Here is a 15,557-nt window from a genome sequence, read left to right as displayed (position 1 = left end):
CATCTGATAATTTAACATGGACAATGGGGATTTGTGTGTTAAAATTCTGTCACCTGCACACAGGTGGGAGAGACTTTCAACTGAATGTGCAGCGATGTCCACACACAATATTGGGTTTACATAAAAGGAGGCTGAAAATCAGGCCCATTACTTTTAATTTTGTATTCCCTAAACTAAGAATTGTGCCCTTCATTGCATACATAGACAACTACTGCAAACTGTTCATTTGCATTTTAATGGAATTCTTTCTAGGGAGATGTTAGTTGGACTCCTTTAGCAATACAGAAGAAAAGGTAATTGAAAAATATACTGGAGTTAAGACATTTCATTTTCATTAATTAGGTGCATTGGGTTTTTTTTCTAAAATAAAATTGTTTGGGTTTTTGGGGGGTGGGATGGAGTAGGAAGAAAGACATGCTCGAACACCTGTTCATCCACTTTCAAACATACTACAGATCAAAAGATCCTTTTAGGAATGCACTTAAGTAAGGAGCAGTGGTGTAATTTGACTGATTTCAGTGGAGTGGGTTCTCTTTATTCCAGGGCTGCATTTGACCCAATATCTGTTTGCATGGGGGAAAATATTCTATCTAAATAAGTGACCTTATATGTACCATGATTTGAGGAAAAGGAAATTAGGGAGCAGATTCTCAGAGCTTAGGCACACAATTGTCTGTGCAATTACTGAGGTTACACACAGAAATCAGATAACTGCACATAAGCGGCCACTTCCAGTTATTTACATACATAATTACCCCATTTGTGTTCATAATCACAATAAGTGCATGTACTTAAATACTTGGAATATTTGGTCCTAATCTTTCTGGTTAAATTCTGCCCTGTTACAACTGTACAACAAGATGGGCTTCAGAGACCCATTGTCTTGCCTGTTAAAGCCATCTCAAGAGCGTGGTGTCCTGCAGGCTCCAGAGCTGTTAGCTCACTCCCATGACATGTAGCACAGTTCTTTGATCTTTTGGTGTTATAGTCAAAGGGCATTATACTTTGCACTTAAATAATGTTTTTCAGCTGCAGATCTCAAGGCATGGGACATAAGCGAGTAAGCATTATCTCCATTTTACTGTGACAGAGTGATAGAATCCAGTTCTCCTGATTTCCAGCCATGATCTCTGTTAGACCCACTTGCAATCCCACTGAAGTCAAGGGTCTCTGAAGTGAGTATGATTGTATTGTTCTTGGGGAACAGCTTATCCTTTATAAGAGCCGTCCCTCCTTCATGTGTAACTAAAGTACAGAGAGTAGCTTGCAGAATCTCCCTCTGTGTATATCCAGAAGCGCATCCAATAAAAGATATTACCTCACCCAGCTTGTCTCGCTCATATCCAGGGATCCTCATATCCCACAGCTACACCACCACTGCACATAGTGGAATTCATGATTTCTAGAACATCAATATTTATTTTGAAGCATGTTTTTTTATCCCTTTACATTTTCACAGGACGATGGGGGAAGGGGACAGCATCACAGCCACAAACCCCCAAGTAAATCGCCTCCAGCCAAAAGCGAACCAGATAAGTTCTCAGCCGGCATTCTCCTGGCGAAGTTCGATTACCGGCGACGGAAACATTTCTTCGTGGGTTGTTTGCGAGCGTGGGGGGGACACTGACCTTTGCTGACATTTACCAATGAACCTCCCACCCCGCCAAGCCGCCGCGGGGGCCAGGAGCTGAACCCACCGGTTCCCCGCTTGCCGGCCAGGCGGGCGCGGAGCCCCAGGCGCTCGGGGGGGGATCTAGGGGCGCTGGGCCTGACTGCGGGGCGGGGGCGGATGCACCTGCGGGCCAGGGGGGCGCTGTGGGGCTGCTCCCCCGGAGGCACCTCAGGGGACCGGGCAAAGGGGGGGGGTCTCGGGGGGGGGTCTCGGGGAGGGGGGGGCAAGGCTCACCCGCGCCCCCCACCCACCCCCTCTCGGGGTGCCTCCCATGATGCTCAGCGCACTGCCCTCACTTCCGGTGTCCGGCCGTGGCAGCTGCTGACGGCGCCCCCGAGCCCCTGGCGCAAGGGAGACGGGAGGGGGCGGGGCGAGGGGGCGGGGCTTACGGAGGCCTGTGTCCGGCGTCATCCAGTGGGAGCGCAGCAGGGGAGGGAGGGAGGCCGCACGAGCCTGGTTGGCCACGCCCCCCCCCCCCGCCCCCGCCCCGGTCTCGGGCCCGCGCCCGCGCGCCCGCCGCCTGGGAGCGCGCGCCAGGGGGAGCGGCGGGAGCGCGCCCCGCCCCCCCTCTAGCTTCCCCCCCCCTCATCCCCACCCGTGAGGAGAGACATTGAGTGACCGAAGGAGCCAAAGCTCCGGCCGCTCCGAGACCCCGCTCCCCTGCCTGGGGCCCAGGTAAGCGAGACCCCCCCCCAGCCAGGCTCCCCCCGCACCCCGGGGGCTCGGTGCCCCCTCCCCTGAGGAGAGGGGCCGGTGGGGCTCCTCTCCGGCCCGGTAAGGGGAGGGGGCCTGACCCCCCCCCCGCCTGCCTCCCCGCTTCTCCCGGCCCCTCAGGGGAGAGGGATTCGGCCCGCGCCCGCCCCCCCCAGCCTGGTCCGGGGCTCCGGGCTGTCCCCGGGCACTGGCCGCTCCCCCCGCCTCGGCTGAGCGCTGGGTCCCGGGGCAGCGCGGCGACGCGCCCCGCTGGGGGGGGCGGGGGGGTCCGGCGGGGCGATGGGGAGCACGAGCCGCTCGTAGCCCGGGGGGGGGCGTTAGGGAGGTAGCTGCCCCCACTTCCCTCGGGCGGGGCGGGGCGGGGGGCTGAGCACGGGAGTCGCGCGGCGCTTCGGGGGTGGGCGGCGCTGGCCTGGCGGAGGCGCCCCCCCCCCCAGGAGATGAGGGAGGCAGCTACCCGCCTCACCCCCCGGGGTGCCGGTGTATCAGCACAGGGGGGCAGGCTGGCTCCCCCGGTGCCGAGGACACCCCCTCCCTGCTGCCCCGGGGGAGAGCTGCTCCCCCCGCCCCCCAGGAGTGGGGTAACGGGGGGGGGTGTCAGTGCCCCGATCCCAGGTGCTGGGGGCCTGACAGTGGGGAGGTTGTCTGAGCCCAAATGTCTCCTCTGCCCTGAAAACACCCTTTCCTGTCCCTGAACCGCTCTGAGCCCCCGGGGGCTGCTGGGCAAAGCCCACTGCACTCTGGGGGGGGGGGGGGGAAGGGGGAAATTTTCCCTTTGTGGAAGGGGCATGGAGCTCCCTTTGGCACGCGTGACTGACTTGGCGTGGGTGGATGGGTTAACTAGGTGAGTGGCAGGGTTTAACCCCCCCCTCCCCCATGACTCGTCCTCCCTCTTCCCCCCCCCCTCCCTGTAACCTCCAAAAGGGGAATTTTCCAGCTGGTAATTTCTGCTGCGTCAACACCCAGCTCAAGGGAGAGGAGAGGAGACAAGGGGGCATTTTCACAGCAGCTCCACTTGCAAATAACAAGCCTGAATTCTGGCTCCAGAATTAAAAACCTTTCCACCCCCCAAAAATCAGCATCTGTGCAAGTTGGACCAAGAGTTTGTCAAGAGTGTGGTTCAAAACTGCTTGGAAAAAGGGATGAGGTAATAATACTGGTGAAGCATGTTGTATTTCTTTCTCTCTCTCTCTCTCTCTCTCTTTTTAAAGCCAGGCCTGTTTTGGGTTATTGTCTCCCCCTAAAGCCAGACACAGATCGCCTGGCTTTGCCTCCATTTTAATTGCAGGCTGAAATGGGGGAAGTGACCCTATTAAAAAAAAAAATAACAACCTGCAAAACAATGCCTCTCCTCTTTGGAGATGTAGGTGATTTTTAATATACTTGTAACAAGTGCAAAAGTGACTGAAATTGTTTTCTGTCAAGGTGAAAAACTAATGTGCATAACGTCCTCTTCCCCACCGAAAAAAAAACAAAGTATTTGTAAAAATAGGAGGGAGAGAAAAGGTGTTTTGGAAGGTGTTTGTAAAATAAGGGGTTGTAGTACTGGATTGCCTTTGTGTCCCTGTAAATAGACATGTCAGTTTCACAAAGTAATACAAGTAGTGTCTGATAACTCAATCCCAGATGACAAATAGAGAATGGAGCAGATTTTCGAGACTGTAATACTGTGAGGATTTCTCTTTGATAGGAAAAAAAAAATCTTGATACTTAATGCACCACTAAAGAACCTGTGTTAAAATGTGTAATTGAACACTTTGAAGAAATCGAAATAAGTAGAACAATATTTTATTTTTTACACCTGGCAAGGAAAATATAAACAAAGGTTTAACAGAGACTTTTAATGACTTTCCACATGCTTTCTATTTTACAATCTCAGCGATTCATTTGTCATGGATTATAGGGACAAGATTATTATCAGCATTGTTTACAGATATGCTAATTAGCAAACGTGTTTTGCAAACAGTGCTATTGCAGACACCTGTACCGAAGTTCTTACATGCATTTTAATTGCCTCACATGTATCATTTTTTATATTTAATTTAGTATGGGTCTAGCTCCCAATTGTCCTCAACAAAATATTTATTATATGTTCAAATTTTCTGTCTAGTTCCATTTTTGTTAAATTACTTACCTTAAAGGGACTTTTTCGAAAGAGAGGATGGTGCGGGGAGAAGGGGGAACAGAATGGGAATTGAAAGAAAGACCAAGGTAAGGTGATTTGAAAAACAGACAAAAATGAGGGTGTAATTTTACAAAAGAAGCTTGCAGTTACTGGATATTTTTTCCACTTGTACTGAATTTTTTCTTGTATATTTTCTTGTATATCATCATAACTATTATTGCAAGAGTTAGCAAAAATGCATTTACTTCTTATGGCAAGTTGATTTGAATTAAAAGAAATGGAATTTAACCACTGTGTGTCAAGTTCTCGATTTTGAAATCCTTTTAGTGATGGAAAAAATGGGTGGAGGAGTGTATTATTAGTCACAACATTTTCAACATGTGGTGAAGAATTATCACTTTGAGGTGTTTTTGGGAGCTAACAGAAGCTGATAGAGAAGATTGCCCCATGGGCCACGCTGGGAACTACATAACAATATTTATATTTGTATTTGCTGGAATTCTCATACACATGTTCCTGAAAATTATGATTTGGTTTGATAGACTAATGGGATAATTGCAGTTTAAATAGAAAATTATAGACTTTTTTGTTTTTCTTATGGGACATTTCCTCATATTCCAACTTCACTATTATAGTAAAGTAGCATCTTTTTATATGCCAGTCACTTTCACTTACTTTGTTAATTTTCATGTAAGTGATGGAAATAAAGTTTTATATTTTTATAGTGCTATGTGCAAAACTGAGAGTAAATTTTACAGACTTTAAGAGTGAAAATGACAATTTCATATTTTAAAAACCATATAATGTAATTTCTGTTAATGTGATGATATACATCTTAATAAATTGAACCTTTGAAAATATGACCTGTATACATGATTCTTAGAGACTAAAGAAAATGGGCCACTTTCTCCCCATGGTCTGTGTTTTTTCTGGGACAGTTGTACAGCAGTGGATATGTTCTTCTATGCAAGAGGCTTTTATAATTGGAAAGCTTAGAAAAAAACCAGTTTGGCAAGTAGTTTTTTCCCCCTCCTGCAAAAAGGAAGGGTCTTTAGCCTGTTACTTACCGTTTTTATATTCATTCATGCTCTGGCATGGTGTTGTGTTGATGTGAGATTGGGTATATTTTGAAATCGTTTTTGCCTTGCCTTCTCTTCCCAGTTGAAGTTTCTCCTAATAACACCCATTTTGATCTATTATATACATATGCTTAAAGTTTTTAACAAAATTTTTCCTGTCTTGCCAGCTGAAGGCTACCACCCAATCCACATTCTTGTTCCTAGTTAGTATTTCCTACAACAGCCCAACTTTTTCTAAGGCTTCTTTCTCAGTGACTATTTTTGCCTGTGTTAACTAGCTACTCTAGAGCACTCCATGATGTATTCTGAACTGTCTTGCTCTGGTGTGAAGCACTCACATGGGTTTTCCTTGCTCCTACATGCTTAGTTTAATGGGCAAACAAAGGGGTAAAGAGAGGGCTTAGTTTAAATCTTTGAACAGCTACCTGCTGTTCTAATGGTTATTCCTTATACTCATTGTAATTCCCTGGAGCCAGCAGTTTCTGTCCATTACTGGCAACAAACTACAGTAGAAAATTCTGATACTTCACACAAAAGGATTAATAGAACATTTTTATTTTGTCTTCAGTTTACTGCTGACCTACCTTAAACTTTCTGAATGTGCCGTGTACGTATACAATATGTCTCTAACACTCATGTATCTTACAATTCAATAATGATGATGGAAAATGTCCTGTGTGGTTGTCTGTAAATTGCAGATACAATAAAAAGGACTTAACAAAGTTGTGGGATGCATAATTTTTGCTTAGAGTGCAATGATGATACTGATTCTTTAATGATGCCTGTTATATTTCATGCTGCTTACCTTAAGATATAGACGTGGACATATTTCAAGTGTTAATTTTTTAACGAACCATTATTTTAGGGGGGTTGTATCAAAAGAATATTCTCTGATGGTCTTGGCTAGTTCTTATTTCCCAATCTACTTGATTCCCCAGACCTTCTAATGGATTAATTGTCACTGGTGTTCTATCAGTCTTGGGGCAGGGGAGAGAAGAATTTTGACTCCCACAGCCCAAAGTATTAAATTACTTATCTGATGCTGCCTTGACCTATCTGAATGCACAGCAATTGGGAGATTTGGGTTCTGATCCCACCTCCGCTAATGACACTGTGTGTGTGTCACATAATCTCTATGTATATCTTTGGCCATCTGTAAAATGGGGATGCTAATGCTTACCCACTTCTTTAAAGGGCTTCCAAATCCATAGATTATGTGTTATATTAGCACACAGCATGCTTCTTTGTCTTAATTAATTAATGCAAAATAGTCTGAAATTTTGGGTACGTTTGTCAAACATTTATGGTATATTTCTGTAAGAGGTTTGTATTTCATTCTTCTGTAAAGTCATCAGCAATATAGTTAGAGGAAATTACAGCTGCAATTTTCTTACCTAAGCACGCTTTAAGGAAACATTTGTTTTTTAAATTGAAGTGTGGATTTTTCATTACTTTTGAATTCTTTGCTGACAAGATGGGATCATTGACAGAACGCTAGTTAGATGGAACCATGATCTGCTTGATGTTAAAGTTTGATATACGTGTGTGTGTGTGTGTGTGTGTATGCACAAGGATGGGTAATATGTCTGTAGATATGTGCAGTAACTAGTTGAAAAGTAACTAGTACTTGAAGTTTCCCTTTAAATAGATGCATACTTGCACTCCGTTCCCATATTATTATGGGGTTTGTTCCTGTTCAATTATTTTATTAACTTGTACATTTATATACTAACTATTCATATTAGTTATCTAAAATTCACTTATATAATGAGGTTGGGGTGGGAGTTTCCAGATTAGGGGCAGCAAAGAAGTCTAAAATATTCTACACATACAGTTACTGGTGTATGTGCTGAAATATACTTAGTAACTAGAATAGCAGGGTATATGTGCCAAGAATTTAGCTACTGACTGTATTTAGCAAACCGAGCAGGGGCTCACATACTGAGGAATAGTTAAAATTGAGAGTAGTTCCACAAGTACCCAGTTACCTTTCACAATTTTTTCTTATGTTATTACTAAAGCTCTTTGGATATAAATGACCTGCATTGTTCCATCCAAGCCAGTCTTCTCTTTGTCACAAGTTAAGCAATGTAGAGTAAGGAAAACGTACCAGAATAGGCAGTTGATCCTATCGTCTATTAACTGCTCTTGGCACTTGACATCAAATGCTTGCAGAGAAGATGCAAAATCTTAATTGTGCATTACTGTAGCATTGGGAGAAACTTCCTCCTGACCCTGGCTGGCTGAAGCATGAGGATTGATGAGTGTGTGTGTATCTGGTAGTTGGAAAAAGCTTTCCCAATACCAGCTAATTTGGGGACTAAGCCAAATAGCCTGGATGAAAAATACCTGTGCTGGCACACGCGTCAGAACTATGCCCCCCCCGATGTTTTAAATAATGAAATGGGTGTGAACTGTGTTTATTTGTAACATATTGTCAAACAGTTTTCTATTTATGATATAAAAAAAATCTTAAATTACTATCACCATATCCTTCTTGGTTTCATTCCATTTCCCTTTTTTTTTTTGATAGGTTATTGGATTTAAATTAGGTTTATACAAAAAAAAATAGAAAGGGATGTCTGTCTACCATGCTAAATTACCGTAAATAACAAACAGATGTATTTAATTCTGCAGTGGTTTAGTGTTTTCTCTTTTATCATCCTTGACTTTCTTATAACTTTCTTTACTTCTGTTAAATTCTCTACCTCAACTTTTACATTTGTTTCTCCCTTGTCTCCTGCAAAATACTTCTCAGTTCCATACTTCTCTTCTCTAATGTCTCAGAATTCTTCCTCTTTCTTTCACCCACCCCTTTTCACATTGAACTTGGAAACTTTGTCAGATATCCCATAGTCAGTGTACTAAACCAAACAACCAACAAACAATAAGAAGGGTGAAGAGATCTCACTCTTTAGGTGAGATATAGTCTCTAATGCTGGGATTCCTGCTAGGGTGCTTGCTGTTCTTTGACCTGCCTTTGGGGGCTTGACATACTTCTCAAGCATCCTCTAAGGTATCCTGCTTTTCAGATGCTTTATTTGCTAATTCCTGTTTTTCTCCTCTGTGATGCAAGCCTCAGTGGTGTGAGACACTGTTGGAGCTGTTGTTCTGTCTCTGCTACATAGGTTACAGGCTGAGGGAGCAGAGATGTGGCAGATGATAAGCAGTGTTCCTGTGGCATGGGGGTGAGGGAAGGAGATGGAGAGAAGGGAGGGGAATGAATAGAGGTGGGAGGACCTGAGGAAATGAATTAGAAGTCAAGTACAAAGGGAATGCAGAGAGAGGGGATGAGAGGAGAAATAATGAGAATATTGTGTTCTACATTGTATTCCCACACTGAAGCATTTTGAAGTCGAGAGGTTTATAGATCATGGTAACTTCTAATATCACAAAAGACTGATTTAATTAGTTGGCTGTGAGGGAGGATGCCATCCAGCCGTAAGTATCAGCAATGTTATCAAGTGGAATAGGGAGGTTCTGGCTAATTTTTGTGTTTGTGTAAAAAACAAAAAAAAAAAACACCCCGCTTCTTTAAGTTCAGTATAAGTATCTAGTTGTACTTCCTTTCATATCCTTGCTATTTTTTCAGAAGGTTCTCAGATTGCTAAAGGGCAGCAGTTCATTTAGTGTCCTTGTGCAGTGCTTTCCTGTAACTGTGATTTGGTCTAAATGGAAGATGGATTCAATAGGGCTGAGAATAGAACCCATGTCTCCTACAGACTTCCTGTATTGTACTGGACAGATCATTTTAAATCTTTGTCAAACTGAGTTGCCTTAGCAAAATCTCCATTTTTAGAGAGATCTCATGGGGTGGGGGAATGTTAGGTGAAATTAATGTTTATTAAGACTATTGAGGTGCTTGGATGGATGTTGTAATGGAAATGCAAAGTATAACAACACCAAAGTAAACACTTCACAATGCATTTTAAAAATTTTTCACGTTACTTACTTTTGGGACGTATTGTTTGTTGAGATCATTAGGCAGCTTCCTTCACTGTAATTCTGTGTGCTGGAAGTGTGAGGTTTTTGTACTGTAAATTTTTCCTTTGCCTGATCACTGTAGTAACTGTATTCCGTTTTCTTGTTATAATACCAATGTATTTTTAAATACCTTTCTTTGGCAGTGCGTCACGTTTCAGATAGAAGGAACTTCTGTATAATAGAGATATTCTTTTGGTCTCTTGTGAAAGCCGTGAGGCCACTTCTTTAATATTATAAAGCTTCAGTTCCTGTATTGAAAGGGGCTTGGAAGCATTGGGTTCAGGATTTCTTTCATAATGAGTTCTGCTGACCACATGTCTATTAATAGTATACAATCCTTAGTTAATTAAGACTGGAATCAGTATTTTTAAAATAATCTGCAAACTTAAGTTTGCTTCCTGTGCAGTTGATTTTAGACATTAACTTTTTTTATGCAATTGTTCAGGAATATTTCTCTTCGTGAGATGGTAAATATAATAGTATTTTGCATGACTTAACAGGTATACCAGTTTAAAGTACAGGCATTCTTTCTATTATTAAATAATAACTTTTAGTTTACTTATTAGACAACTTCCAGGCTTGGCTTTTTTAAATTGTTGCCTGTAAGAATGTGCAAGTCATAATAATGTAATATCTGACTTAAAACTTACTGACTTTAAATAGCTTAAAATTAAGATTTGTTTCTTCTCTTCTTCCTTCCCAGTTACAGGACAGTTGATGAACCTTCCAAAGCCTATTACCAGAAACGCTTTCCCTCCGTTCATTAAAACATGTATGGTGTACCATGACACCTCGTGGCATTTATCTTTACTAAAGAAAACAATTTTCAACTATTGGTAAGTTCTAAACACTTAAGAAAGTTGCTTTTTAGTTTGTGTGGTGGGGAGAAAGGGAGAAGAATTGGAGATAGCATTACCTTGAGGACTTTGAATTGTCTTGAAATTTTAACTTAACATTGATAACGAAGGTTAATTTAAAAACTTAACACAGAATTAAAACCTGACCCAAATTTCTTAGCTATTGTACTGCTCCTAACTTCTGGCGTGGGCACCTTCATTAATCCTGATCAGTCTGTTGCTCTCTCTGAGTAGATGAGAAGCTGGAAGAAAGAATATCACAGGACTCAAAACAAGAAAAAAATGTAGGGGTGATGCAAAAACAGGAAAGGTAGGAGCTTCACTGCTCTTACTGTTCCTATTCTAGCTCAGCCTCAGGTCTATGAATCCTAGAGTCCATGGTCCGGTGCAAACAAGAGTTAGCAGTGATGGACCACAACAACAGAGTGGACATTTGTTATTCTTTTGTATTTAGAAAAAACAGCTGTGGTTCCTTAAATTTTCTTAGATTTCCTGAAATAGTATGGCTTTAATACCGTGTCATTAAACAAACAGGTATTGTTGATCTGAAAATTGATTCCCTTCCTTAAGGGAGCTAGTCTGTGACTAATAACTGTACAGAACACAGCTCTTAGAACGTAGGCATGTGAGTTTCAGGAAGTGGCTAGCCCTTTTAAGAGAGAGTGCACCTGGGACTGCGGAATATACTGAAAAATATCTTGTTACAGTGGAGTTACAGCACACAAACTAAATTTAGAACAAGATAGAGTGAAGAATTATAATTAAAACTTAAATGTCTTAAGACTACTGAATAAAATGTTTTCTTCATAATGTTTTATAGCCGGGAGATAGGTAAAACATAACAGTGAATCACATTATTTAAGATGAAGTCATAACAAATGAATATACAGTCATATATAAGATTAAACACCTCATATCATTAACCCCTCATTGCCCCCCAAAAAATTGGCTGAAAGTCACCTCTTCATCTATAAACTAAGTTCCTGATCCTGAAAACTGTACTCCATTGGCTTCAGTGAGAGTACTCACACTATATAAAGTTACTCATGTGCATGATGAGTCTTTGCAAGATCAGGACCTATGTTTTTAGGTCTGGGAGGTCTCTTCAGATGTTTTCCTTGTCACAGCATACATAAAATAAATCCATGTAAAATAAATAGAAACTGCTGAATAACACCTTTTAGTGTAAAAGCTGGAATTCCTAATTTGCTTAATCTATTCCAAACTGTAGTTTAAAATTACCATTACATTTTTGTTTTTTTGTTGGTGGGAGTGTATGAGATAATTTCTGTTAACAAGAATTAAAATTTAATTTTAAGATTGTTTTAATAATAAGCCACATTTAACAATATATTCATATACAGCCCCATACAGCATGCATGTTGGTAGAAGGGGGGGAGGGATAGCTCAGTGATTTGAGCATTGGCCTGCTAAACCCAGGGTTGTGAGTTCAATCCTTGAGGGGGCCACCTAGGGATCTGGGACAAAATTGGTACTTGGTCCTGCTAGTGAAGGCAGGGGGCTGGACTCGATGACCTTTCAAGGTCCCTTCCAGTTGTAGGAGATAGGATATCTCCATTAATTTAATTTAATTTAATGGTTTAGAAGAAAGAGCACAAATTATTATGCTAGGGTGAAATATTGGCTTCCTTTTAAGTCAGTGGGAGTTTTGCCATTAATTTCAGTGGGGCTGGGATTTTACTCTTGGTTTTGCCACTCATTGTATGGCCTTTGGTAAACCAGTTAAACTCTGCCGTAATTTCTAAATCTGTAAAATGACGATAATATCCTCAGAGGGTTATTGAAGACTAATACGTGCAAAGGACTATGTAAGTTGTAAATATTATGTTGAATTAACCGTTTTAATATTGGTCAATTCTATACACAAATCAACTGTTATATGAATGTGAAAGAATTTAGATAGTGTTATCTTTTTAAATCATGCAACTAAATAAAGAACATATACAGACACTGCTCTGTGTGTATGCGGGGAATGGAGCACCAGTGTACCAAACAGTTTTACTTCTGTAGTCACAACCTATTAAAGCTTCTTATTGGGAAATCTGTCTTTTGACATACTGTGTGTGTGTTATAAAAAGAGTGTATATATGTTTGGACTGTCTTGAATTTCTTTTGTCTTTTAGTCTAGGAATATGGTATCGGCTAATAAAATCTGGCAGTTGATTCTATATTTGCAGGAGGGCATCCTCCCAGAAATTCTGTTGTTGATTTTTAGAGAAACTCTGTATTTTACTTAATTTTTAAGGTTAACTTCAATGTTTTATCAATTAAATGGGGAGGATTGGTGTCTTTAGGACCACAAATGTCTCTTTAAAAAACAACATTTAGAATTAAGAGTATCTTTAAAAAACTGCAAAACAAAAAAATCCTTTTCCAAGGAGTTTAAAATATGTGAACTCTAAAATTTGATTCTATACATTTTTAAGGATAACACTGCTGCATAATTACCATTGTGTAATCACATGGCATGTAAATCTTGGAATTGTGTTGATAAACTCTAGCGCCTTCTACGTTAGTGGACTAGGTAGCATATTTAGTCCATTAGCTGATAGCTGGGTGTTCAACACTCTTCGGCTGTAAGGCTTGACTGAGAGTTTCAGAATTTGTATCACGGTTTTATTTATGTTCTGACTAATTTTAATAATTGTTTTTCTGTTTATCAGAATTGTCTTTCTCCTATAAGAGTTGTAGGAATAATATACCAGTAATATACAAACGGCTCAGAGAGTTGCAATGCCTGTGCTGGTCTAGAATGTTGAATGTCCTCGACTGTGTAGGAGAAACATTAAACCTTGAATTCTGTTTGTGACTATTAAGAGGGAAGTGGGTTTATTCTAAAATTTACTAAGGCTAGGTCTATACTACCCGCCTGAATCGGCGGGTAGAAATCGACCTCTCGGGGATCGATTAATCGCGTCCCGTCGGGACGCGACAATCGATCCCCGAATCGGCGCTCTTACTCCACCAGCGGAGGTGGTAGTAAGCGCCGCCGACAGAAAGCCTCAGAAGTCGATTTTGCCGCCGTCCTCACAACGGGGTAAGTCAGCTGCGATACGTCGAATTCAGCTACGCTATTCACGTAACTGAATTTGCGTATCTTAAATCGACTCCCCCCTGTAGTGTAGATGTACCCTTAGATGGTAAAAACTTACACAGTTGTTTAAAAACCCATATTTTCTTTAATTAAAAGTTAACTGAAAGAAAGTTAAAGAAAGAATACAAACCTGTGTGTGCCCCTGTTGTAAAGTTTAAACTGTTGTTGCCTAAGTTATCTTGCATTTCAGTCTGTCATGGAACATCATGCTGTTAGCTTTTCCCTCAAAGCCATTGAGGGCTTGCCTTCACTATGGGCTAAATCGGCACTGCTGTGACCAATGCAGCAGGTATTGATTTCATAGAATTGGAAGGGACCTCAAGAGGTCATCTAGTCCAGTCCCCTGCACCGAAAGCAGGACTAAGTATTTAGACCATCCCCAATGATGGAGATTCTACAACCTCCCTAGACAATTTATTCCAGTGCTTAACCACTCTGACAGGAAATTTTTCCTAATGTCCAACCTAAACCACCCTTCCTGCAATTTAAACCCATTGCTTCTTGTCCTATTTAGCAGGTCTGGTGAAGACGCGATAAGTTGATGGGAGAGCATTCTCCCGCTTGCCTTCAGTACTCCACCTCCCTGAGAGGCGGAAGCTATGTTGTTGGTGGGAGACCATCTCCCGTTGACATAGCGCAATGTAGACACCACTATAAGTTGATCTAAGCTATGTTGACTTAAGTTAATGTCTTACGTAACTTTAATAGCATAACTTTGAGACCCCTGATCTAACTCAGATGACCTCGAGGGCCGCACGAGGACTAGTGCATTGGCCTGAGGGCCACATCACTGACATCCCCCACTTGCTGCCCCTGGCCCCTCCCCCACTCCACCCCTTCCATGAGGCCCTGCCTGTGCCCCGCCTCTTCTCGCCCCTTCCCTGCCCCCATTCCAACCCCTTCCCCAAACTTAGAGAGACTTAGAGAGTCTTCCCTCGTTAGTGTAGACCATCCTAAATGCTCTACCATGCTTTTATTTTTGAAGTTTCTCGTTTTTCTCTGAAAGCATGCCTTCACCTTCAACATTAGCCTGAACTAATAAACTAGTATTTTAACAAGTTTTGACACTTTCTGCATTTTCTGATAGTGTATGGTTTACCTTTTTGTAGAATCTATTTGTTGGAGCGGGAGAATTCTGGATTGGTTTCAAGAGACTCAGTTGTAGCCAGATGGCTCTTGAGGACTTGAGGCATGGTCATAGCTCTTGATAGCCAATTTGACCAGTATTTAAGGCTTGACCATCAAGGTTTTGGAGCACAGGGTGAAATCTGTATTGATTGCTCCCACTTATTTCAGTTCTGGCTGTTTGGGGTTTTAATGTGTTTTTGTTTATCTTCAGCATTGCAGTAGCATGGTCTAAAGAATATACATATTTCTGGCCCATCAGACACTTTGACCTCTTCTAGGAAGAGAGCTGATCTTCTAACTGTAGGCTCCACTGATGTCTAAGCTCTCATCTTCTACCATGTTTTAAGTTTCCTGACTTAATCTGCACCATACAGATTGAGAGTTTGAACCTGTTCTCTGAGCTAGAGTGCTTGGAAATAGCCTGACTGAATCAGTTGCCTCCCTCCTTCATCCATTGATCTGTTAGAACATGTAAATATGCCTTGGGTGTAGTTGCCAACCATTCTTGTATTGATTGAATTGGGTGTCTTTCTGTGTTCTTGGGTACTCTCTATCATAAGAATTTCTAAAAGGAGGAAATTTTCCTCTAGTAATGTCAGTGATGTCCTAATATTTCTGCAGTTTGAAATTAGTCTCAACTAATTCAGTTGCATATTCTCTGCTTATGTAAAAATCTAATAAAAGTAAAGATCTCTGCTTTATCCATAATGTTTCTCAGATTAGAAGACAGTGCTTTCTAGGGGTAGAGGTTGCAGGAGTAAAAATAAGGGCAAGTACCCATTCTGGTCCTTAACTAAATGTCTTCATTCTCTATCTATAGGGGCAAGATGGTATATTGGTGTGCCTTCATCATACTCTTTTGCAAGTCATGTTTAGTTCTCAG

The 15,557-nt window shown here is 41.8% G+C and overlaps 1 protein-coding gene across 5 annotated transcripts in view; it reads left to right on the top strand.

Moving 5' to 3' along the window:
* Window positions 1-2,247: 2,247 nt before the first annotated feature.
* The window catches only part of ZBTB46 (zinc finger and BTB domain containing 46), a 99,490-nt gene continuing 86,180 nt past the window's right edge, over window positions 2,248-15,557 (top strand). For 2 of the 5 annotated variants that reach the window (XM_054045734.1, XM_054045730.1), the window contains exons 1-3: window positions 2,248-2,347; window positions 3,311-3,533; window positions 10,278-10,410. The gene's annotated coding sequence lies outside the window, so the exon portion shown is untranslated. The remainder of the gene's footprint in view (window positions 2,348-3,310; window positions 3,534-10,277; window positions 10,411-15,557) is intronic. The other 3 variants (XM_054045732.1, XM_054045731.1, XM_054045733.1) reach the window with 3 other exon arrangements.

Source organism: Malaclemys terrapin, chromosome 12, assembly GCF_027887155.1.
Source record: "Malaclemys terrapin pileata isolate rMalTer1 chromosome 12, rMalTer1.hap1, whole genome shotgun sequence".
Lineage (NCBI taxonomy): Eukaryota > Metazoa > Chordata > Testudines > Emydidae > Malaclemys > Malaclemys terrapin.
This window is presented reverse-complemented; position numbering and strand designations above follow the sequence as displayed.